The sequence below is a fragment of the Alosa sapidissima genome, chromosome 19, assembly GCF_018492685.1.
Source record: "Alosa sapidissima isolate fAloSap1 chromosome 19, fAloSap1.pri, whole genome shotgun sequence".
NCBI classification, from domain to species: Eukaryota; Metazoa; Chordata; class Actinopteri; order Clupeiformes; family Clupeidae; genus Alosa; species Alosa sapidissima.
In genome coordinates this window covers 41,210-68,438 of record NC_055975.1, presented here as the reverse complement: position 1 = coordinate 68,438, position 27,229 = coordinate 41,210, and positions in this window count along the sequence as shown.

The window sequence follows — 27,229 nt, the reverse complement described above, 5'->3', positions numbered from 1 at the left end:
AAGACAGATTTTTGAAAAATTTCAAAATCTGTCAATTATTGTCAAAATTATTTTTTTTCACATCTAGACATGTGAAATGCGTTAATTATGGCAACAAAAATGAAAAAAAAAATTGGTCTGATTTTTTTCTTACTTTTTAGATTTTTTTAGTTTTTGCGGTCTGGATGAGAGAAAGTTTTTTTTTACAAAGTTCAAAATCTGTCAGACATTGTCCAAATTATTTTTTATTTCGTGTCTAGACATGTGAATTGCATGAGCTATGGGAAAAAAAGTGAAAAAAAATTTGGTATGATTTTTTCGTACTTTTCAGATTTTCTTAGTTTTCATATAAGGTTCGGGGTCAGGAAAAAAGACAGATTTTTGAAAAATGTCAAAATCTGTCAATTATTGTCAAAATTATTTTTTTTCACATCTAGACATGTGAAATGCGTTAACTATGGCAACAAAAATGAAAAAAAAAATTGGTCTGATTTTTTTCTTAATTTTCAGATTTTTTTAGTTTTCGCGTTCAGGATGAGAGAAAGTTTTTTTTGACAAATTTGAAAATCTGTCAGACATTGTCCAAATTATTTTTTATTTCGTGTCTAGACATGTGAATTGCATGAGCTATGGGAAAAAAAGTGAAAAAAAATTTGGTATGATTTTTTCGTACTTTTCAGATTTTCTTAGTTTTCATATAAGGTTCGGGGTCAGGAAAAAAGACAGATTTTTGAAAAATTTCAAAATCTGTCAATTATTGTCAAAATTATTTTTTTTCACATCTAGACATGTGAAATGCATGAACTATGGTAAAAAAAGTGAAAAAGAAAAAATTGGTCTGATTTTTTGTACTTTTCAGATTTTCTTAGTTTTCATATAAGGTTCGGGGTCAGGAAAAAAGACAGATTTTTGAAAAATGTCAAAATCTGTCAATTATTGTCAAAATTATTTTTTTTCACATCTAGACATGTGAAATGCGTTAACTATGGCAACAAAAATGAAAAAAAAAATTGGTCTGATTTTTTTCTTACTTTTCAGATTTTTTTAGTTTTCGCGTTCAGGATGAGAGAAAGTTTTTTTTGACAAATTTGAAAATCTGTCAGACATTGTCCAAATTATTTTTTATTTCATGTCAAAAAGTGAAAAAGAAAAAATTGGTCTGATTTTTTGTACTTTTCAGATTTTCTTAGTTTTCATATAAGGTTCGGGGTCAGGAAAAAAGACAGATTTTTGAAAAATTTCAATATCTGTCAATTATTGTCAAAATTATTTTTTTTCACATCTAGACATGTGAAATGCGTTAATTATGGCAACAAAAATGAAAAAAAAAATTGGTCTGATTTTTTCTTACTTTTCAGATTTTTTTAGTTTTCGCGTTCAGGATGAGAGAAAGTTTTTTTTGACAAATTTGAAAATCTGTCAGACATTGTCCAAATTATTTTTTATTTCATGTCAAAAAGTGAAAAAGAAAAAATTGGTCTGATTTTTTGTACTTTTCAGATTTTCTTAGTTTTCATATAAGGTTCGGGGTCAGGAAAAAAGACAGATTTTTGAAAAATTTCAATATCTGTCAATTATTGTCAAAATTATTTTTTTTCACATCTAGACATGTGAAATGCGTTAATTATGGCAACAAAAATGAAAAAAAAAATTGGTCTGATTTTTTTCTTACTTTTCAGATTTTTTTAGTTTTCGCGTTCAGGATGAGAGAAAGTTTTTTTTGACAAATTTGAAAATCTGTCAGACATTGTCCAAATTATTTTTTATTTCATGTCTAGACATGTGAAATGCATGAACTATGGTAAAAAAAGTGAAAAAGAAAAAATTGGTCTGATTTTTTGTACTTTTCAGATTTTCTTAGTTTTCATATAAGGTTCGGGGTCAGGAAAAAAGACAGATTTTTGAAAAATTTCAAAATCTGTCAATTATTGTCAAAATTATTTTTTTTCACATCTAGACATGTGAAATGCATGAACTATGGTAAAAAAAGTGAAAAAGAAAAAATTGGTCTGATTTTTTTGTACTTTTCAGATTTTCTTAGTTTTCATATAAGGTTTGGGGTCAGGAAAAAAGACAGATTTTTGAAAAATGTCAAAATCTGTCAATTATTGTCAAAATTATTTTTTTTCACATCTAGACATGTGAAATGCGTTAACTATGGCAACAAAAATGAAAAAAAAAATTGGTCTGATTTTTTTCTTACTTTTCAGATTTTTTTAGTTTTCGCGGTCTGGATGAGAGAAAGTTTTTTTTTACAAAGTTCAAAATCTGTCAGACATTGTCCAAATTATTTTTTATTTCGTGTCTAGACATGTGAATTGCATGAGCTATGGGAAAAAAAGTGAAAAAAAATTTGGTATGATTTTTTCGTACTTTTCAGATTTTCTTAGTTTTCATATAAGGTTCGGGGTCAGGAAAAAAGACAGATTTTTGAAAAATGTCAAAATCTGTCAATTATTGTGAAAATTATTTTTTTTCACATCTAGACATGTGAAATGCGTTAACTATGGAAACAAAAATGAAAAAAAAAATTGGTCTGATTTTTTTCTTACTTTTCAGATTTTTTTAGTTTTCGCGTTCAGGATGAGAGAAAGTTTTTTTTTGACAAATTTGAAAATCTGTCAGACATTGTCCAAATTATTTTTTATTTCATGTCAAAAAGTGAAAAAGAAAAAATTGGTCTGATTTTTTGTACTTTTCAGATTTTCTTAGTTTTCATATAAGGTTCGGGGTCAGGAAAAAAGACAGATTTTTGAAAAATTTCAAAATCTGTCAATTATTGTCAAAATTATTTTTTTTCACATCTAGACATGTGAAATGCATGAACTATGGTAAAAAAAGTGAAAAAAAAAAATTGGTCTGATTTTTTGTACTTTTCAGATTTTCTTAGTTTTCATATAAGGTTCGGGGTCAGGAAAAAAGACAGATTTTTGAAAAATGTCAAAATCTGTCAATTATTGTCAAAATTATTTTTTTTCACATCTAGACATGTGAAATGCGTTAACTATGGCAACAAAAATGAAAAAAAAAATTGGTCTGATTTTTTTCTTACTTTTCAGATTTTTTTAGTTTTCGCGTTCAGGATGAGAGAAAGTTTTTTTTGACAAATTTGAAAATCTGTCAGACATTGTCCAAATTATTTTTTATTTCATGTCAAAAAGTGAAAAAGAAAAAATTGGTCTGATTTTTTGTACTTTTCAGATTTTCTTAGTTTTCATATAAGGTTCGGGGTCAGGAAAAAAGACAGATTTTTGAAAAATTTCAAAATCTGTCAATTATTGTCAAAATTATTTTTTTTCACATCTAGACATGTGAAATGCATGAACTATGGTAAAAAAAGTGAAAAAAAAAAATTGGTCTGATTTTTTGTACTTTTCAGATTTTCTTAGTTTTCATATAAGGTTCGGGGTCAGGAAAAAAGACAGATTTTTGAAAAATGTCAAAATCTGTCAATTATTGTCAAAATTATTTTTTTTCACATCTAGACATGTGAAATGCGTTAACTATGGCAACAAAAATGAAAAAAAAAATTGGTCTGATTTTTTTCTTACTTTTCAGATTTTTTTAGTTTTCGCGTTCAGGATGAGAGAAAGTTTTTTTTGACAAATTTGAAAATCTGTCAGACATTGTCCAAATTATTTTTTATTTCATGTCAAAAAGTGAAAAAGAAAAAATTGGTCTGATTTTTTGTACTTTTCAGATTTTCTTAGTTTTCATATAAGGTTCGGGGTCAGGAAAAAAGACAGATTTTTGAAAAATTTCAATATCTGTCAATTATTGTCAAAATTATTTTTTTTCACATCTAGACATGTGAAATGCGTTAATTATGGCGACAAAAATGAAAAAAAAAATTGGTCTGATTTTTTCTTACTTTTCAGATTTTTTTAGTTTTCGCGTTCAGGATGAGAGAAAGTTTTTTTTGACAAATTTGAAAATCTGTCAGACATTGTCCAAATTATTTTTTATTTCATGTCAAAAAGTGAAAAAGAAAAAATTGGTCTGATTTTTTGTACTTTTCAGATTTTCTTAGTTTTCATATAAGGTTCGGGGTCAGGAAAAAAGACAGATTTTTGAAAAATTTCAATATCTGTCAATTATTGTCAAAATTATTTTTTTTCACATCTAGACATGTGAAATGCGTTAATTATGGCGACAAAAATGAAAAAAAAAATTGGTCTGATTTTTTTCTTACTTTTCAGATTTTTTTAGTTTTCGCGTTCAGGATGAGAGAAAGTTTTTTTTGACAAATTTGAAAATCTGTCAGACATTGTCCAAATTATTTTTTATTTCATGTCTAGACATGTGAAATGCATGAACTATGGTAAAAAAAGTGAAAAAGAAAAAATTGGTCTGATTTTTTGTACTTTTCAGATTTTCTTAGTTTTCATATAAGGTTCGGGGTCAGGAAAAAAGACAGATTTTTGAAAAATTTCAAAATCTGTCAATTATTGTCAAAATTATTTTTTTTCACATCTAGACATGTGAAATGCATGAACTATGGTAAAAAAAGTGAAAAAAAAAAATTGGTCTGATTTTTTGTACTTTTCAGATTTTCTTAGTTTTCATATAAGGTTCGGGGTCAGGAAAAAAGACAGATTTTTGAAAAATGTCAAAATCTGTCAATTATTGTCAAAATTATTTTTTTTCACATCTAGACATGTGAAATGCATGAACTATGGTAAAAAAAGTGAAAAAAAAAAATTGGTCTGATTTTTTGTACTTTTCAGATTTTCTTAGTTTTCATATAAGGTTCGGGTTCAGGAAAAAAGACAGATTTTTGAAAAATGTCAAAATCTGTCAATTATTGTCAAAATTATTTTTTTTCACATCTAGACATGTGAAATGCGTTAACTATGGAAACAAAAATGAAAAAAAAAATTGGTCTGATTTTTTTCTTACTTTTCAGATTTTTTTAGTTTTCGCGTTCAGGATGAGAGAAAGTTTTTTTTGACAAATTTGAAAATCTGTCAGACATTGTCCAAATTATTTTTTATTTCATGTCAAAAAGTGAAAAAGAAAAAATTGGTCTGATTTTTTGTACTTTTCAGATTTTCTTAGTTTTCATATAAGGTTCGGGGTCAGGAAAAAAGACAGATTTTTGAAAAATTTCAAAATCTGTCAATTATTGTCAAAATTATTTTTTTTCACATCTAGACATGTGAAATGCATGAACTATGGTAAAAAAAGTGAAAAAAAAAAATTGGTCTGATTTTTTGTACTTTTCAGATTTTCTTAGTTTTCATATAAGGTTCGGGGTCAGGAAAAAAGACAGATTTTTGAAAAATGTCAAAATCTGTCAATTATTGTCAAAATTATTTTTTTTCACATCTAGACATGTGAAATGCGTTAACTATGGCAACAAAAATGAAAAAAAAAATTGGTCTGATTTTTTTCTTACTTTTCAGATTTTTTTAGTTTTCGCGTTCAGGATGAGAGAAAGTTTTTTTTGACAAATTTGAAAATCTGTCAGACATTGTCCAAATTATTTTTTATTTCATGTCAAAAAGTGAAAAAGAAAAAATTGGTCTGATTTTTTGTACTTTTCAGATTTTCTTAGTTTTCATATAAGGTTCGGGGTCAGGAAAAAAGACAGATTTTTGAAAAATTTCAATATCTGTCAATTATTGTCAAAATTATTTTTTTTCACATCTAGACATGTGAAATGCGTTAATTATGGCAACAAAAATGAAAAAAAAAATTGGTCTGATTTTTTCTTACTTTTCAGATTTTTTTAGTTTTCGCGTTCAGGATGAGAGAAAGTTTTTTTTGACAAATTTGAAAATCTGTCAGACATTGTCCAAATTATTTTTTATTTCATGTCAAAAAGTGAAAAAGAAAAAATTGGTCTGATTTTTTGTACTTTTCAGATTTTCTTAGTTTTCATATAAGGTTCGGGGTCAGGAAAAAAGACAGATTTTTGAAAAATTTCAATATCTGTCAATTATTGTCAAAATTATTTTTTTTCACATCTAGACATGTGAAATGCGTTAATTATGGCAACAAAAATGAAAAAAAAAATTGGTCTGATTTTTTTCTTACTTTTCAGATTTTTTTAGTTTTCGCGTTCAGGATGAGAGAAAGTTTTTTTTGACAAATTTGAAAATCTGTCAGACATTGTCCAAATTATTTTTTATTTCATGTCTAGACATGTGAAATGCATGAACTATGGTAAAAAAAGTGAAAAAGAAAAAATTGGTCTGATTTTTTGTACTTTTCAGATTTTCTTAGTTTTCATATAAGGTTCGGGGTCAGGAAAAAAGACAGATTTTTGAAAAATTTCAAAATCTGTCAATTATTGTCAAAATTATTTTTTTTCACATCTAGACATGTGAAATGCATGAACTATGGTAAAAAAAGTGAAAAAAAAAAATTGGTCTGATTTTTTGTACTTTTCAGATTTTCTTAGTTTTCATATAAGGTTCGGGGTCAGGAAAAAAGACAGATTTTTGAAAAATGTCAAAATCTGTCAATTATTGTCAAAATTATTTTTTTTCACATCTAGACATGTGAAATGCGTTAATTATGGCAACAAAAATGAAAAAAAAAATTGGTCTGATTTTTTCTTACTTTTCAGATTTTTTTAGTTTTCGCGTTCAGGATGAGAGAAAGTTTTTTTTGACAAATTTGAAAATCTGTCAGACATTGTCCAAATTATTTTTTATTTCATGTCAAAAAGTGAAAAAGAAAAAATTGGTCTGATTTTTTGTACTTTTCAGATTTTCTTAGTTTTCATATAAGGTTCGGGGTCAGGAAAAAAGACAGATTTTTGAAAAATTTCAATATCTGTCAATTATTGTCAAAATTATTTTTTTTCACATCTAGACATGTGAAATGCGTTAATTATGGCAACAAAAATGAAAAAAAAAATTGGTCTGATTTTTTTCTTACTTTTCAGATTTTTTTAGTTTTCGCGTTCAGGATGAGAGAAAGTTTTTTTTGACAAATTTGAAAATCTGTCAGACATTGTCCAAATTATTTTTTATTTCATGTCAAAAAGTGAAAAAGAAAAAATTGGTCTGATTTTTTGTACTTTTCAGATTTTCTTAGTTTTCATATAAGGTTCGGGGTCAGGAAAAAAGACAGATTTTTGAAAAATTTCAAAATCTGTCAATTATTGTCAAAATTATTTTTTTTCACATCTAGACATGTGAAATGCATGAACTATGATAAAAAAAGTGAAAAAAAAAAATTGGTCTGATTTTTTGTACTTTTCAGATTTTCTTAGTTTTCATATAAGGTTCGGGGTCAGGAAAAAAGACAGATTTTTGAAAAATGTCAAAATCTGTCAATTATTGTGAAAATTATTTTTTTTCACATCTAGACATGTGAAATACGTTAACTATGGAAACAAAAATGAAAAAAAAAAAATTGGTCTGATTTTTTTCTTACTTTTCAGATTTTTTTAGTTTTCGCGTTCAGGATGAGAGAAAGTTTTTTTTGACAAATTTGAAAATCTGTCAGACATTGTCCAAATTATTTTTTATTTCATATCAAAAAGTGAAAAAGAAAAAATTGGTCTGATTTTTTGTACTTTTCAGATTTTGATAGTTTTCATATAAGGTTCGGGGTCAGGAAAAAAGACAGATTTTTGAAAAATTTCAATATCTGTCAATTATTGTCAAAATTATTTTTTTTCACATCTAGACATGTGAAATGCGTTAATTATGGCAACAAAAATGAAAAAAAAAATTGGTCTGATTTTTTTCTTACTTTTCAGATTTTTTTAGTTTTCGCGTTCAGGATGAGAGAAAGTTTTTTTTGACAAATTTGAAAATCTGTCAGACATTGTCCAAATTATTTTTTATTTCACATCTAGACATGTGAAATGCATGAACTATGGTAAAAAAAGTGAAAAAGAAAAAATTGGTCTGATTTTTTGTACTTTTCAGATTTTCTTAGTTTTCATATAAGGTTTGGGGTCAGGAAAAAAGACAGATTTTTGAAAAATGTCAAAATCTGTCAATTATTGTCAAAATTATTTTTTTTCACATCTAGACATGTGAAATGCGTTAACTATGGCAACAAAAATGAAAAAAAAAATTGGTCTGATTTTTTTCTTACTTTTCAGATTTTTTTAGTTTTCGCGGTCTGGATGAGAGAAAGTTTTTTTTTACAAAGTTCAAAATCTGTCAGACATTGTCCAAATTATTTTTTATTTCGTGTCTAGACATGTGAATTGCATGAGCTATGGGAAAAAAAGTGAAAAAAAATTTGGTATGATTTTTTCGTACTTTTCAGATTTTCTTAGTTTTCATATAAGGTTCGGGGTCAGGAAAAAAGACAGATTTTTGAAAAATGTCAAAATCTGTCAATTATTGTGAAAATTATTTTTTTTCACATCTAGACATGTGAAATGCGTTAACTATGGAAACAAAAATGAAAAAAAAAATTGGTCTGATTTTTTTTCTTACTTTTCAGATTTTTTTAGTTTTCGCGTTCAGGATGAGAGAAAGTTTTTTTTTGACAAATTTGAAAATCTGTCAGACATTGTCCAAATTATTTTTTATTTCATGTCAAAAAGTGAAAAAGAAAAAATTGGTCTGATTTTTTGTACTTTTCAGATTTTCTTAGTTTTCATATAAGGTTCGGGGTCAGGAAAAAAGACAGATTTTTGAAAAATTTCAAAATCTGTCAATTATTGTCAAAATTATTTTTTTTCACATCTAGACATGTGAAATGCATGAACTATGGTAAAAAAAGTGAAAAAAAAAAATTGGTCTGATTTTTTGTACTTTTCAGATTTTCTTAGTTTTCATATAAGGTTCGGGGTCAGGAAAAAAGACAGATTTTTGAAAAATGTCAAAATCTGTCAATTATTGTCAAAATTATTTTTTTTCACATCTAGACATGTGAAATGCGTTAACTATGGAAACAAAAATGAAAAAAAAAATTGGTCTGATTTTTTTCTTACTTTTCAGATTTTTTTAGTTTTCGCGTTCAGGATGAGAGAAAGTTTTTTTTGACAAATTTGAAAATCTGTCAGACATTGTCCAAATTATTTTTTATTTCATGTCAAAAAGTGAAAAAGAAAAAATTGGTCTGATTTTTTGTACTTTTCAGATTTTCTTAGTTTTCATATAAGGTTCGGGGTCAGGAAAAAAGACAGATTTTTGAAAAATTTCAAAATCTGTCAATTATTGTCAAAATTATTTTTTTTCACATCTAGACATGTGAAATGCATGAACTATGGTAAAAAAAGTGAAAAAGAAAAAATTGGTCTGATTTTTTGTACTTTTCAGATTTTCTTAGTTTTCATATAAGGTTTGGGGTCAGGAAAAAAGACAGATTTTTGAAAAATGTCAAAATCTGTCAATTATTGTCAAAATTATTTTTTTTCACATCTAGACATGTGAAATGCGTTAACTATGGCAACAAAAATGAAAAAAAAAATTGGTCTGATTTTTTTCTTACTTTTCAGATTTTTTTAGTTTTCGCGGTCTGGATGAGAGAAAGTTTTTTTTTACAAAGTTCAAAATCTGTCAGACATTGTCCAAATTATTTTTTATTTCGTGTCTAGACATGTGAATTGCATGAGCTATGGGAAAAAAAGTGAAAAAAAATTTGGTATGATTTTTTCGTACTTTTCAGATTTTCTTAGTTTTCATATAAGGTTCGGGGTCAGGAAAAAAGACAGATTTTTGAAAAATGTCAAAATCTGTCAATTATTGTCAAAATTATTTTTTTTCACATCTAGACATGTGAAATGCGTTAACTATGGAAACAAAAATGAAAAAAAAAATTGGTCTGATTTTTTTCTTACTTTTCAGATTTTTTTAGTTTTCGCGTTCAGGATGAGAGAAAGTTTTTTTTGACAAATTTGAAAATCTGTCAGACATTGTCCAAATTATTTTTTATTTCATGTCAAAAAGTGAAAAAGAAAAAATTGGTCTGATTTTTTGTACTTTTCAGATTTTCTTAGTTTTCATATAAGGTTCGGGGTCAGGAAAAAAGACAGATTTTTGAAAAATTTCAAAATCTGTCAATTATTGTCAAAATTATTTTTTTTCACATCTAGACATGTGAAATGCATGAACTATGGTAAAAAAAGTGAAAAAAAAAAATTGGTCTGATTTTTTGTACTTTTCAGATTTTCTTAGTTTTCATATAAGGTTCGGGGTCAGGAAAAAAGACAGATTTTTGAAAAATGTCAAAATCTGTCAATTATTGTCAAAATTATTTTTTTTCACATCTAGACATGTGAAATGCGTTAACTATGGCAACAAAAATGAAAAAAAAAATTGGTCTGATTTTTTTCTTACTTTTCAGATTTTTTTAGTTTTCGCGTTCAGGATGAGAGAAAGTTTTTTTTGACAAATTTGAAAATCTGTCAGACATTGTCCAAATTATTTTTTATTTCATGTCAAAAAGTGAAAAAGAAAAAATTGGTCTGATTTTTTGTACTTTTCAGATTTTCTTAGTTTTCATATAAGGTTCGGGGTCAGGAAAAAAGACAGATTTTTGAAAAATTTCAATATCTGTCAATTATTGTCAAAATTATTTTTTTTCACATCTAGACATGTGAAATGCGTTAATTATGGCAACAAAAATGAAAAAAAAAATTGGTCTGATTTTTTCTTACTTTTCAGATTTTTTTAGTTTTCGCGTTCAGGATGAGAGAAAGTTTTTTTTGACAAATTTGAAAATCTGTCAGACATTGTCCAAATTATTTTTTATTTCATGTCAAAAAGTGAAAAAGAAAAAATTGGTCTGATTTTTTCTTACTTTTCAGATTTTTTTAGTTTTCGCGTTCAGGATGAGAGAAAGTTTTTTTTGACAAATTTGAAAATCTGTCAGACATTGTCCAAATTATTTTTTATTTCATGTCTAGACATGTGAAATGCATGAATTATGGTAAAAAAAGTGAAAAAGAAAAAATTGGTCTGATTTTTTGTACTTTTCAGATTTTCTTAGTTTTCATATAAGGTTCGGGGTCAGGAAAAAAGACAGATTTTTGAAAAATTTCAAAATCTGTCAATTATTGTCAAAATTATTTTTTTTCACATCTAGACATGTGAAATGCATGAACTATGGTAAAAAAAGTGAAAAAGAAAAAATTGGTCTGATTTTTTGTACTTTTCAGATTTTCTTAGTTTTCATATAAGGTTTGGGGTCAGGAAAAAAGACAGATTTTTGAAAAATGTCAAAATCTGTCAATTATTGTCAAAATTATTTTTTTTCACATCTAGACATGTGAAATGCGTTAACTATGGCAACAAAAATGAAAAAAAAAATTGGTCTGATTTTTTTCTTACTTTTCAGATTTTTTTAGTTTTCGCGGTCTGGATGAGAGAAAGTTTTTTTTTACAAAGTTCAAAATCTGTCAGACATTGTCCAAATTATTTTTTATTTCGTGTCTAGACATGTGAATTGCATGAGCTATGGGAAAAAAAGTGAAAAAAAATTTGGTATGATTTTTTCGTACTTTTCAGATTTTCTTAGTTTTCATATAAGGTTCGGGGTCAGGAAAAAAGACAGATTTTTGAAAAATGTCAAAATCTGTCAATTATTGTCAAAATTATTTTTTTTCACATCTAGACATGTGAAATGCGTTAACTATGGAAACAAAAATGAAAAAAAAAATTGGTCTGATTTTTTTCTTACTTTTCAGATTTTTTTAGTTTTCGCGTTCAGGATGAGAGAAAGTTTTTTTTGACAAATTTGAAAATCTGTCAGACATTGTCCAAATTATTTTTTATTTCATGTCAAAAAGTGAAAAAGAAAAAATTGGTCTGATTTTTTGTACTTTTCAGATTTTCTTAGTTTTCATATAAGGTTCGGGGTCAGGAAAAAAGACAGATTTTTGAAAAATTTCAAAATCTGTCAATTATTGTCAAAATTATTTTTTTTCACATCTAGACATGTGAAATGCATGAACTATGGTAAAAAAAGTGAAAAAAAAAAATTGGTCTGATTTTTTGTACTTTTCAGATTTTCTTAGTTTTCATATAAGGTTCGGGGTCAGGAAAAAAGACAGATTTTTGAAAAATGTCAAAATCTGTCAATTATTGTCAAAATTATTTTTTTTCACATCTAGACATGTGAAATGCGTTAACTATGGCAACAAAAATGAAAAAAAAAATTGGTCTGATTTTTTTCTTACTTTTCAGATTTTTTTAGTTTTCGCGTTCAGGATGAGAGAAAGTTTTTTTTGACAAATTTGAAAATCTGTCAGACATTGTCCAAATTATTTTTTATTTCATGTCAAAAAGTGAAAAAGAAAAAATTGGTCTGATTTTTTGTACTTTTCAGATTTTCTTAGTTTTCATATAAGGTTCGGGGTCAGGAAAAAAGACAGATTTTTGAAAAATTTCAATATCTGTCAATTATTGTCAAAATTATTTTTTTTCACATCTAGACATGTGAAATGCGTTAATTATGGCAACAAAAATGAAAAAAAAAATTGGTCTGATTTTTTCTTACTTTTCAGATTTTTTTAGTTTTCGCGTTCAGGATGAGAGAAAGTTTTTTTTGACAAATTTGAAAATCTGTCAGACATTGTCCAAATTATTTTTTATTTCATGTCAAAAAGTGAAAAAGAAAAAATTGGTCTGATTTTTTCTTACTTTTCAGATTTTTTTAGTTTTCGCGTTCAGGATGAGAGAAAGTTTTTTTTGACAAATTTGAAAATCTGTCAGACATTGTCCAAATTATTTTTTATTTCATGTCTAGACATGTGAAATGCATGAATTATGGTAAAAAAAGTGAAAAAGAAAAAATTGGTCTGATTTTTTGTACTTTTCAGATTTTCTTAGTTTTCATATAAGGTTCGGGGTCAGGAAAAAAGACAGATTTTTGAAAAATTTCAAAATCTGTCAATTATTGTCAAAATTATTTTTTTTCACATCTAGACATGTGAAATGCATGAACTATGGTAAAAAAAGTGAAAAAGAAAAAATTGGTCTGATTTTTTGTACTTTTCAGATTTTCTTAGTTTTCATATAAGGTTTGGGGTCAGGAAAAAAGACAGATTTTTGAAAAATGTCAAAATCTGTCAATTATTGTCAAAATTATTTTTTTTCACATCTAGACATGTGAAATGCGTTAACTATGGCAACAAAAATGAAAAAAAAAATTGGTCTGATTTTTTTCTTACTTTTCAGATTTTTTTAGTTTTCGCGGTCTGGATGAGAGAAAGTTTTTTTTTACAAAGTTCAAAATCTGTCAGACATTGTCCAAATTATTTTTTATTTCGTGTCTAGACATGTGAATTGCATGAGCTATGGGAAAAAAAGTGAAAAAAAATTTGGTATGATTTTTTCGTACTTTTCAGATTTTCTTAGTTTTCATATAAGGTTTGGGGTCAGGAAAAAAGACAGATTTTTGAAAAATGTCAAAATCTGTCAATTATTGTCAAAATTATTTTTTTTCACATCTAGACATGTGAAATGCGTTAACTATGGCAACAAAAATGAAAAAAAAAATTGGTCTGATTTTTTTCTTACTTTTCAGATTTTTTTAGTTTTCGCGGTCTGGATGAGAGAAAGTTTTTTTTTACAAAGTTCAAAATCTGTCAGACATTGTCCAAATTATTTTTTATTTCGTGTCTAGACATGTGAATTGCATGAGCTATGGGAAAAAAAGTGAAAAAAAATTTGGTATGATTTTTTCGTACTTTTCAGATTTTCTTAGTTTTCATATAAGGTTCGGGGTCAGGAAAAAAGACAGATTTTTGAAAAATGTCAAAATCTGTCAATTATTGTGAAAATTATTTTTTTTCACATCTAGACATGTGAAATGCGTTAACTATGGAAACAAAAATGAAAAAAAAAATTGGTCTGATTTTTTTCTTACTTTTCAGATTTTTTTAGTTTTCGCGTTCAGGATGAGAGAAAGTTTTTTTCGACAAATTTGAAAATCTGTCAGACATTGTCCAAATTATTTTTTATTTCATGTCAAAAAGTGAAAAAGAAAAAATTGGTCTGATTTTTTTGTACTTTTCAGATTTTCTTAGTTTTCATATAAGGTTCGGGGTCAGGAAAAAAGACAGATTTTTGAAAAATTTCAAAATCTGTCAATTATTGTCAAAATTATTTTTTTTCACATCTAGACATGTGAAATGCATGAATATGGTAAAAAAAGTGAAAAAAAAAAATTGGTCTGATTTTTTGTACTTTTCAGATTTTCTTAGTTTTCATATAAGGTTCGGGGTCAGGAAAAAAGACAGATTTTTGAAAAATTTCAATATCTGTCAATTATTGTCAAAATTATTTTTTTTCACATCTAGACATGTGAAATGCGTTAATTATGGCAACAAAAATGAAAAAAAAAATTGGTCTGATTTTTTTCTTACTTTTCAGATTTTTTTAGTTTTCGCGTTCAGGATGAGAGAAAGTTTTTTTTGACAAATTTGAAAATCTGTCAGACATTGTCCAAATTATTTTTTATTTCATGTCTAGACATGTGAAATGCATGAACTATGGTAAAAAAAGTGAAAAAGAAAAAATTGGTCTGATTTTTTGTACTTTTCAGATTTTCTTAGTTTTCATATAAGGTTCGGGGTCAGGAAAAAAGACAGATTTTTGAAAAATTTCAAAATCTGTCAATTATTGTCAAAATTATTTTTTTTCACATCTAGACATGTGAAATGCATGAACTATGGTAAAAAAAGTGAAAAAGAAAAAATTGGTCTGATTTTTTGTACTTTTCAGATTTTCTTAGTTTTCATATAAGGTTCGGGGTCAGGAAAAAAGACAGATTTTTGAAAAATTTCAAAATCTGTCAATTATTGTCAAAATTATTTTTTTTCACATCTAGACATGTGAAATGCATGAACTATGGTAAAAAAAGTGAAAAAGAAAAAATTGGTCTGATTTTTTGTACTTTTCAGATTTTCTTAGTTTTCATATAAGGTTCGGGGTCAGGAAAAAAGACAGATTTTTGAAAAATGTCAAAATCTGTCAATTATTGTCAAAATTATTTTTTTTCACATCTAGACATGTGAAATGCGTTAACTATGGCAACAAAAATGAAAAAAAAAATTGGTCTGATTTTTTTCTTACTTTTCAGATTTTTTTAGTTTTCGCGTTCAGGATGAGAGAAAGTTTTTTTTGACAAATTTGAAAATCTGTCAGACATTGTCCAAATTATTTTTTATTTCATGTCAAAAAGTGAAAAAGAAAAAATTGGTCTGATTTTTTGTACTTTTCAGATTTTCTTAGTTTTCATATAAGGTTCGGGGTCAGGAAAAAAGACAGATTTTTGAAAAATTTCAATATCTGTCAATTATTGTCAAAATTATTTTTTTTCACATCTAGACATGTGAAATGCGTTAATTATGGCGACAAAAATGAAAAAAAAAATTGGTCTGATTTTTTCTTACTTTTCAGATTTTTTTAGTTTTCGCGTTCAGGATGAGAGAAAGTTTTTTTTGACAAATTTGAAAATCTGTCAGACATTGTCCAAATTATTTTTTATTTCATGTCAAAAAGTGAAAAAGAAAAAATTGGTCTGATTTTTTGTACTTTTCAGATTTTCTTAGTTTTCATATAAGGTTCGGGGTCAGGAAAAAAGACAGATTTTTGAAAAATTTCAATATCTGTCAATTATTGTCAAAATTATTTTTTTTCACATCTAGACATGTGAAATGCGTTAATTATGGCAACAAAAATGAAAAAAAAAATTGGTCTGATTTTTTTCTTACTTTTCAGATTTCTTTAGTTTTCGCGTTCAGGATGAGAGAAAGTTTTTTTTGACAAATTTGAAAATCTGTCAGACATTGTCCAAATTATTTTTTATTTCATGTCTAGACATGTGAAATGCATGAACTGTGGTAAAAAAAGTGAAAAAGAAAAAATTGGTCTGATTTTTTGTACTTTTCAGATTTTCTTAGTTTTCATATAAGGTTCGGGGTCAGGAAAAAAGACAGATTTTTGAAAAATTTCAAAATCTGTCAATTATTGTCAAAATTATTTTTTTTCACATCTAGACATGTGAAATGCGTTAACTATGGCAACAAAAATGAAAAAAAAAATTGGTCTGATTTTTTTCTTACTTTTCAGATTTTTTTAGTTTTCGCGGTCTGGATGAGAGAAAGTTTTTTTTGACAAATTTGAAAATCTGTCAGACATTGTCCAAATTATTTTTTATTTCATATCAAAAAGTGAAAAAGAAAAAATTGGTCTGATTTTTTGTACTTTTCAGATTTTCTTAGTTTTCATATAAGGTTCGGGGTCAGGAAAAAAGAGAGATTTTTGAAAAATTTCAAAATCTGTCAATTATTGTCAAAATTATTTTTTTTCACATCTAGACATGTGAAATGCATGAACTATGGTAAAAAAAGTGAAAAAGAAAAAATTGGTCTGATTTTTTGTACTTTTCAGATTTTCTTAGTTTTCATATAAGGTTCGGGGTCAGGAAAAAAGACAGATTTTTGAAAAATTTCAAAATCTGTCAATTATTGTCAAAATTATTTTTTTTCACATCTAGACATGTGAAATGCGTTAACTATGGCAACAAAAATGAAAAAAAAAATTGGTCTGATTTTTTTCTTACTTTTCAGATTTTTTTAGTTTTCGCGGTCTGGATGAGAGAAAGTTTTTTTTTACAAAGTTCAAAATCTGTCAGACATTGTCCAAATTATTTTTTATTTCGTGTCTAGACATGTGAATTGCATGAGCTATGGGAAAAAAAGTGAAAAAAAATTTGGTATGATTTTTTCGTACTTTTCAGATTTTATTAGTTTTCATATAAGGTTCGGGGTCAGGAAAAAAGACAGATTTTTGAAAAATGTCAAAATCTGTCAATTATTGTGAAAATTATTTTTTTTCACATCTAGACATGTGAAATGCGTTAACTATGGAAACAAAAATGAAAAAAAAAATTGGTCTGATTTTTTTCTTACTTTTCAGATTTTTTTAGTTTTCGCGTTCAGGATGAGAGAAAGTTTTTTTTTGACAAATTTGAAAATCTGTCAGACATTGTCCAAATTATTTTTTATTTCATGTCAAAAAGTGAAAAAGAAAAAATTGGTCTGATTTTTTGTACTTTTCAGATTTTCTTAGTTTTCATATAAGGTTCGGGGTCAGGAAAAAAGACAGATTTTTGAAAAATTTCAAAATCTGTCAATTATTGTCAAAATTATTTTTTTTCACATCTAGACATGTGAAATGCATGAACTATGGTAAAAAAAGTGAAAAAAAAAAATTGGTCTGATTTTTTGTACTTTTCAGATTTTCTTAGTTTTCATATAAGGTTCGGGGTCAGGAAAAAAGACAGATTTTTGAAAAATGTCAAAATCTGTCAATTATTGTCAAAATTATTTTTTTTCACATCTAGACATGTGAAATGCATGAACTATGGTAAAAAAAGTGAAAAAGAAAAAATTGGTCTGATTTTTTGTACTTTTCAGATTTTCTTAGTTTTCATATAAGGTTCGGGGTCAGGAAAAAAGACAGATTTTTGAAAAATTTCAAAATCTGTCAATTATTGTCAAAATTATTTTTTTTCACATCTAGACATGTGAAATGCGTTAACTATGGCAACAAAAATGAAAAAAAAAATTGGTCTGATTTTTTTCTTACTTTTCAGATTTTTTTAGTTTTCGCGGTCTGGATGAGAGAAAGTTTTTTTTTACAAAGTTCAAAATCTGTCAGACATTGTCCAAATTATTTTTTATTTCGTGTCTAGACATGTGAATTGCATGAGCTATGGGAAAAAAAGTGAAAAAAAATTTGGTATGATTTTTTCGTACTTTTCAGATTTTATTAGTTTTCATATAAGGTTCGGGGTCAGGAAAAAAGACAGATTTTTGAAAAATGTCAAAATCTGTCAATTATTGTGAAAATTATTTTTTTTCACATCTAGACATGTGAAATGCGTTAACTATGGAAACAAAAATGAAAAAAAAAATTGGTCTGATTTTTTTCTTACTTTTCAGATTTTTTTAGTTTTCGCGTTCAGGATGAGAGAAAGTTTTTTTTTGACAAATTTGAAAATCTGTCAGACATTGTCCAAATTATTTTTTATTTCATGTCAAAAAGTGAAAAAGAAAAAATTGGTCTGATTTTTTGTACTTTTCAGATTTTCTTAGTTTTCATATAAGGTTCGGGGTCAGGAAAAAAGACAGATTTTTGAAAAATTTCAAAATCTGTCAATTATTGTCAAAATTATTTTTTTTCACATCTAGACATGTGAAATGCATGAACTATGGTAAAAAAAGTGAAAAAAAAAAATTGGTCTGATTTTTTGTACTTTTCAGATTTTCTTAGTTTTCATATAAGGTTCGGGGTCAGGAAAAAAGACAGATTTTTGAAAAATGTCAAAATCTGTCAATTATTGTCAAAATTATTTTTTTTCACATCTAGACATGTGAAATGTGTTAATTATGGCAACAAAAATGAAAAAAAAAATTGGTCTGATTTTTTTCTTACTTTTCAGATTTTTTTAGTTTTCGCGTTCAGGATGAGAGAAAGTTTTTTTTGACAAATTTGAAAATCTGTCAGACATTGTCCAAATTATTTTTTATTTCATGTCAAAAAGTGAAAAAGAAAAAATTGGTCTGATTTTTTGTACTTTTCAGATTTTCTTAGTTTTCATATAAGGTTCGGGGTCAGGAAAAAAGACAGATTTTTGAAAAATTTCAATATCTGTCAATTATTGTCAAAATAATTTTTTTTCACATCTAGACATGTGAAATGCGTTAATTATGGCGACAAAAATGAAAAAAAAAATTGGTCTGATTTTTTCTTACTTTTCAGATTTTTTTAGTTTTCGCGTTCAGGATGAGAGAAAGTTTTTTTTGACAAATTTGAAAATCTGTCAGACATTGTCCAAATTATTTTTTATTTCATGTCAAAAAGTGAAAAAGAAAAAATTGGTCTGATTTTTTGTACTTTTCAGATTTTCTTAGTTTTCATATAAGGTTCGGGGTCAGGAAAAAAGACAGATTTTTGAAAAATTTCAATATCTGTCAATTATTGTCAAAATTATTTTTTTTCACATCTAGACATGTGAAATGCGTTAATTATGGCAACAAAAATGAAAAAAAAAATTGGTCTGATTTTTTTCTTACTTTTCAGATTTCTTTAGTTTTCGCGTTCAGGATGAGAGAAAGTTTTTTTTGACAAATTTGAAAATCTGTCAGACATTGTCCAAATTATTTTTTATTTCATGTCTAGACATGTGAAATGCATGAACTGTGGTAAAAAAAGTGAAAAAGAAAAAATTGGTCTGATTTTTTGTACTTTTCAGATTTTCTTAGTTTTCATATAAGGTTCGGGGTCAGGAAAAAAGACAGATTTTTGAAAAATTTCAAAATCTGTCAATTATTGTCAAAATTATTTTTTTTCACATCTAGACATGTGAAATGCGTTAACTATGGCAACAAAAATGAAAAAAAAAATTGGTCTGATTTTTTTCTTACTTTTCAGATTTTTTTAGTTTTCGCGGTCTGGATGAGAGAAAGTTTTTTTTGACAAATTTGAAAATCTGTCAGACATTGTCCAAATTATTTTTTATTTCATATCAAAAAGTGAAAAAGAAAAAATTGGTCTGATTTTTTGTACTTTTCAGATTTTCTTAGTTTTCATATAAGGTTCGGGGTCAGGAAAAAAGAGAGATTTTTGAAAAATTTCAAAATCTGTCAATTATTGTCAAAATTATTTTTTTTCACATCTAGACATGTGAAATGCATGAACTATGGTAAAAAAAGTGAAAAAGAAAAAATTGGTCTGATTTTTTGTACTTTTCAGATTTTCTTAGTTTTCATATAAGGTTCGGGGTCAGGAAAAAAGACAGATTTTTGAAAAATTTCAAAATCTGTCAATTATTGTCAAAATTATTTTTTTTCACATCTAGACATGTGAAATGCGTTAACTATGGCAACAAAAATGAAAAAAAAAATTGGTCTGATTTTTTTCTTACTTTTCAGATTTTTTTAGTTTTCGCGGTCTGGATGAGAGAAAGTTTTTTTTTACAAAGTTCAAAATCTGTCAGACATTGTCCAAATTATTTTTTATTTCGTGTCTAGACATGTGAATTGCATGAGCTATGGGAAAAAAAGTGAAAAAAAATTTGGTATGATTTTTTCGTACTTTTCAGATTTTATTAGTTTTCATATAAGGTTCGGGGTCAGGAAAAAAGACAGATTTTTGAAAAATGTCAAAATCTGTCAATTATTGTGAAAATTATTTTTTTTCACATCTAGACATGTGAAATGCGTTAACTATGGAAACAAAAATGAAAAAAAAAATTGGTCTGATTTTTTTCTTACTTTTCAGATTTTTTTAGTTTTCGCGTTCAGGATGAGAGAAAGTTTTTTTTTGACAAATTTGAAAATCTGTCAGACATTGTCCAAATTATTTTTTATTTCATGTCAAAAAGTGAAAAAGAAAAAATTGGTCTGATTTTTTGTACTTTTCAGATTTTCTTAGTTTTCATATAAGGTTCGGGGTCAGGAAAAAAGACAGATTTTTGAAAAATTTCAAAATCTGTCAATTATTGTCAAAATTATTTTTTTTCACATCTAGACATGTGAAATGCATGAACTATGGTAAAAAAAGTGAAAAAAAAAAATTGGTCTGATTTTTTGTACTTTTCAGATTTTCTTAGTTTTCATATAAGGTTCGGGGTCAGGAAAAAAGACAGATTTTTGAAAAATGTCAAAATCTGTCAATTATTGTCAAAATTATTTTTTTTCACATCTAGACATGTGAAATGCATGAACTATGGTAAAAAAAGTGAAAAAGAAAAAATTGGTCTGATTTTTTGTACTTTTCAGATTTTCTTAGTTTTCATATAAGGTTCGGGGTCAGGAAAAAAGACAGATTTTTGAAAAATTTCAAAATCTGTCAATTATTGTCAAAATTATTTTTTTTCACATCTAGACATGTGAAATGCGTTAACTATGGCAACAAAAATGAAAAAAAAAATTGGTCTGATTTTTTTCTTACTTTTCAGATTTTTTTAGTTTTCGCGGTCTGGATGAGAGAAAGTTTTTTTTTACAAAGTTCAAAATCTGTCAGACATTGTCCAAATTATTTTTTATTTCGTGTCTAGACATGTGAATTGCATGAGCTATGGGAAAAAAAGTGAAAAAAAATTTGGTATGATTTTTTCGTACTTTTCAGATTTTATTAGTTTTCATATAAGGTTCGGGGTCAGGAAAAAAGACAGATTTTTGAAAAATGTCAAAATCTGTCAATTATTGTGAAAATTATTTTTTTTCACATCTAGACATGTGAAATGCGTTAACTATGGAAACAAAAATGAAAAAAAAAATTGGTCTGATTTTTTTCTTACTTTTCAGATTTTTTTAGTTTTCGCGTTCAGGATGAGAGAAAGTTTTTTTTTGACAAATTTGAAAATCTGTCAGACATTGTCCAAATTATTTTTTATTTCATGTCAAAAAGTGAAAAAGAAAAAATTGGTCTGATTTTTTGTACTTTTCAGATTTTCTTAGTTTTCATATAAGGTTCGGGGTCAGGAAAAAAGACAGATTTTTGAAAAATTTCAAAATCTGTCAATTATTGTCAAAATTATTTTTTTTCACATCTAGACATGTGAAATGCATGAACTATGGTAAAAAAAGTGAAAAAAAAAAATTGGTCTGATTTTTTGTACTTTTCAGATTTTCTTAGTTTTCATATAAGGTTCGGGGTCAGGAAAAAAGACAGATTTTTGAAAAATGTCAAAATCTGTCAATTATTGTCAAAATTATTTTTTTTCACATCTAGACATGTGAAATGTGTTAATTATGGCAACAAAAATGAAAAAAAAAATTGGTCTGATTTTTTTCTTACTTTTCAGATTTTTTTAGTTTTCGCGTTCAGGATGAGAGAAAGATTTTTTTGACAAATTTGAAAATCTGTCAGACATTGTCCAAATTATTTTTTATTTCATGTCAAAAAGTGAAAAAGAAAAAATTGGTCTGATTTTTTGTACTTTTCAGATTTTCTTAGTTTTCATATAAGGTTCGGGGTCAGGAAAAAAGACAGATTTTTGAAAAATTTCAAAATCTGTCAATTATTGTCAAAATTATTTTTTTTCACATCTAGACATGTGAAATGCATGAACTATGGTAAAAAAAGTGAAAAAGAAAAAATTGGTCTGATTTTTTGTACTTTTCAGATTTTCTTAGTTTTCATATAAGGTTCGGGGTCAGGAAAAAAGACAGATTTTTGAAAAATTTCAAAATCTGTCAATTATTGTCAAAATTATTTTTTTTCACATCTAGACATGTGAAATGCGTTAACTATGGCAACAAAAATGAAAAAAAAAATTGGTCTGATTTTTTTCTTACTTTTCAGATTTTTTTAGTTTTCGCGGTCTGGATGAGAGAAAGTTTTTTTTTACAAAGTTCAAAATCTGTCAGACATTGTCCAAATTATTTTTTATTTCGTGTCTAGACATGTGAATTGCATGAGCTATGGGAAAAAAAGTGAAAAAAAATTTGGTATGATTTTTTCGTACTTTTCAGATTTTATTAGTTTTCATATAAGGTTCGGGGTCAGGAAAAAAGACAGATTTTTGAAAAATGTCAAAATCTGTCAATTATTGTGAAAATTATTTTTTTTCACATCTAGACATGTGAAATGCGTTAACTATGGAAACAAAAATGAAAAAAAAAATTGGTCTGATTTTTTTCTTACTTTTCAGATTTTTTTAGTTTTCGCGTTCAGGATGAGAGAAAGTTTTTTTTTGACAAATTTGAAAATCTGTCAGACATTGTCCAAATTATTTTTTATTTCATGTCAAAAAGTGAAAAAGAAAAAATTGGTCTGATTTTTTGTACTTTTCAGATTTTCTTAGTTTTCATATAAGGTTCGGGGTCAGGAAAAAAGACAGATTTTTGAAAAATTTCAAAATCTGTCAATTATTGTCAAAATTATTTTTTTTCACATCTAGACATGTGAAATGCATGAACTATGGTAAAAAAAGTGAAAAAAAAAAATTGGTCTGATTTTTTGTACTTTTCAGATTTTCTTAGTTTTCATATAAGGTTCGGGGTCAGGAAAAAAGACAGATTTTTGAAAAATGTCAAAATCTGTCAATTATTGTCAAAATTATTTTTTTTCACATCTAGACATGTGAAATGCATGAACTATGGTAAAAAAAGTGAAAAAGAAAAAATTGGTCTGATTTTTTGTACTTTTCAGATTTTCTTAGTTTTCATATAAGGTTCGGGGTCAGGAAAAAAGACAGATTTTTGAAAAATTTCAAAATCTGTCAATTATTGTCAAAATTATTTTTTTTCACATCTAGACATGTGAAATGCGTTAACTATGGCAACAAAAATGAAAAAAAAAATTGGTCTGATTTTTTTCTTACTTTTCAGATTTTTTTAGTTTTCGCGGTCTGGATGAGAGAAAGTTTTTTTTTACAAAGTTCAAAATCTGTCAGACATTGTCCAAATTATTTTTTATTTCGTGTCTAGACATGTGAATTGCATGAGCTATGGGAAAAAAAGTGAAAAAAAATTTGGTATGATTTTTTCGTACTTTTCAGATTTTATTAGTTTTCATATAAGGTTCGGGGTCAGGAAAAAAGACAGATTTTTGAAAAATGTCAAAATCTGTCAATTATTGTGAAAATTATTTTTTTTCACATCTAGACATGTGAAATGCGTTAACTATGGAAACAAAAATGAAAAAAAAAATTGGTCTGATTTTTTTCTTACTTTTCAGATTTTTTTAGTTTTCGCGTTCAGGATGAGAGAAAGTTTTTTTTTGACAAATTTGAAAATCTGTCAGACATTGTCCAAATTATTTTTTATTTCATGTCAAAAAGTGAAAAAGAAAAAATTGGTCTGATTTTTTGTACTTTTCAGATTTTCTTAGTTTTCATATAAGGTTCGGGGTCAGGAAAAAAGACAGATTTTTGAAAAATTTCAAAATCTGTCAATTATTGTCAAAATTATTTTTTTTCACATCTAGACATGTGAAATGCATGAACTATGGTAAAAAAAGTGAAAAAAAAAAATTGGTCTGATTTTTTGTACTTTTCAGATTTTCTTAGTTTTCATATAAGGTTCGGGGTCAGGAAAAAAGACAGATTTTTGAAAAATGTCAAAATCTGTCAATTATTGTCAAAATTATTTTTTTTCACATCTAGACATGTGAAATGTGTTAATTATGGCAACAAAAATGAAAAAAAAAATTGGTCTGATTTTTTTCTTACTTTTCAGATTTTTTTAGTTTTCGCGTTCAGGATGAGAGAAAGATTTTTTTGACAAATTTGAAAATCTGTCAGACATTGTCCAAATTATTTTTTATTTCATGTCAAAAAGTGAAAAAGAAAAAATTGGTCTGATTTTTTGTACTTTTCAGATTTTCTTAGTTTTCATATAAGGTTCGGGGTCAGGAAAAAAGACAGATTTTTGAAAAATTTCAAAATCTGTCAATTATTGTCAAAATTATTTTTTTTCACATCTAGACATGTGAAATGCATGAACTATGGTAAAAAAAGTGAAAAAGAAAAAATTGGTCTGATTTTTTGTACTTTTCAGATTTTCTTAGTTTTCATATAAGGTTCGGGGTCAGGAAAAAAGACAGATTTTTGAAAAATTTCAAAATCTGTCAATTATTGTCAAAATTATTTTTTTTCACATCTAGACATGTGAAATGCATGAACTATGGTAAAAAAAGTGAAAAAGAAAAAATTGGTCTGATTTTTTGTACTTTTCAGATTTTCTTAGTTTTCATATAAGGTTCGGGGTCAGGAAAAAAGATAGATTTTTGAAAAATGTCAAAATCTGTCAATTATTGTCAAAATTATTTTTTTTCACATCTAGACATGTGAAATGCATGAACTATGGTAAAAAAAGTGAAAAAGAAAAAATTGGTCTGATTTTTTGTACTTTTCAGATTTTCTTAGTTTTCATATAAGGTTCGGGGTCAGGAAAAAAGACAGATTTTTGAAAAATTTCAAAATCTGTCAATTATTGTCAAAATTATTTTTTTTCACATCTAGACATGTGAAATGCATGAACTATGGTAAAAAAAGTGAAAAAGAAAAAATTGGTCTGATTTTTTGTACTTTTCAGATTTTCTTAGTTTTCATATAAGGTTCGGGGTCAGGAAAAAAGACAGATTTTTGAAAAATTTCAAAATCTGTCAATTATTGTCAAAATTATTTTTTTTCACATCTAGACATGTGAAATGCATGAACTATGGTAAAAAAAGTGAAAAAGAAAAAATTGGTCTGATTTTTTGTACTTTTCAGATTTTCTTAGTTTTCATATAAGGTTCGGGGTCAGGAAAAAAGACAGATTTTTGAAAAATTTCAATATCTGTCAATTATTGTCAAAATTATTTTTTTTCACATCTAGACATGTGAAATGCGTTAATTATGGCGACAAAAATGAAAAAAAAAATTGGTCTGATTTTTTCTTACTTTTCAGATTTTTTTAGTTTTCGCGTTCAGGATGAGAGAAAGTTTTTTTTGACAAATTTGAAAATCTGTCAGACATTGTCCAAATTATTTTTTATTTCATGTCAAAAAGTGAAAAAGAAAAAATTGGTCTGATTTTTTGTACTTTTCAGATTTTCTTAGTTTTCATATAAGGTTCGGGGTCAGGAAAAAAGACAGATTTTTGAAAAATTTCAATATCTGTCAATTATTGTCAAAATTATTTTTTTTCACATCTAGACATGTGAAATGCGTTAATTATGGCAACAAAAATGAAAAAAAAAATTGGTCTGATTTTTTTCTTACTTTTCAGATTTTTTTAGTTTTCGCGTTCAGGATGAGAGAAAGTTTTTTTTGACAAATTTGAAAATCTGTCAGACATTGTCCAAATTATTTTTTATTTCATGTCTAGACATGTGAAATGCATGAACTATGGTAAAAAAAGTGAAAAAGAAAAAATTGGTCTGATTTTTTGTACTTTTCAGATTTTCTTAGTTTTCATATAAGGTTCGGGGTCAGGAAAAAAGACAGATTTTTGAAAAATGTCAAAATCTGTCAATTATTGTGAAAATTATTTTTTTTCACATCTAGACATGTGAAATGCGTTAACTATGGAAACAAAAATGAAAAAAAAAATTGGTCTGATTTTTTTCTTACTTTTCAGATTTTTTTAGTTTTCGCGTTCAGGATGAGAGAAAGTTTTTTTTTGACAAATTTGAAAATCTGTCAGACATTGTCCAAATTATTTTTTATTTCATGTCAAAAAGTGAAAAAGAAAAAATTGGTCTGATTTTTTGTACTTTTCAGATTTTCTTAGTTTTCATATAAGGTTCGGGGTCAGGAAAAAAGACAGATTTTTGAAAAATTTCAATATCTGTCAATTATGGTCAAAATTATTTTTTTTCACATCTAGACATGTGAAATGCGTTAATTATGGCAACAAAAATGAAAAAAAAAATTGGTCTGATTTTTTTCTTACTTTTCAGATTTTTTTAGTTTTCGCGGTCTGGATGAGAGAAAGTTTTTTTTGACAAATTTGAAAATCTGTCAGACATTGTCCAAATTATTTTTTATTTCATATCAAAAAGTGAAAAAGAAAAAATTGGTCTGATTTTTTGTACTTTTCAGATTTTCTTAGTTTTCATATAAGGTTCGGGGTCAGGAAAAAAGACAGATTTTTGAAAAATTTCAAAATCTGTCAATTATTGTCAAAATTATTTTTTTTCACATCTAGACATGTGAAATGCATGAACTATGGTAAAAAAAGTGAAAAAGAAAAAATTGGTCTGATTTTTTGTACTTTTCAGATTTTCTTAGTTTTCATATAAGGTTTGGGGTCAGGAAAAAAGACAGATTTTTGAAAAATGTCAAAATCTGTCAATTATTGTCAAAATTATTTTTTTTCACATCTAGACATGTGAAATGCGTTAACTATGGCAACAAAAATGAAAAAAAAAATTGGTCTGATTTTTTTCTTACTTTTCAGATTTTTTTAGTTTTCGCGGTCTGGATGAGAGAAAGTTTTTTTTTACAAAGTTCAAAATCTGTCAGACATTGTCCAAATTATTTTTTATTTCGTGTCTAGACATGTGAATTGCATGAGCTATGGGAAAAAAAGTGAAAAAAAATTTGGTATGATTTTTTCGTACTTTTCAGATTTTCTTAGTTTTCATATAAGGTTCGGGGTCAGGAAAAAAGACAGATTTTTGAAAAATGTCAAAATCTGTCAATTATTGTGAAAATTATTTTTTTTCACATCTAGACATGTGAAATGCGTTAACTATGGAAACAAAAATGAAAAAAAAAATTGGTCTGATTTTTTTCTTACTTTTCAGATTTTTTTAGTTTTCGCGTTCAGGATGAGAGAAAGTTTTTTTTTGACAAATTTGAAAATCTGTCAGACATT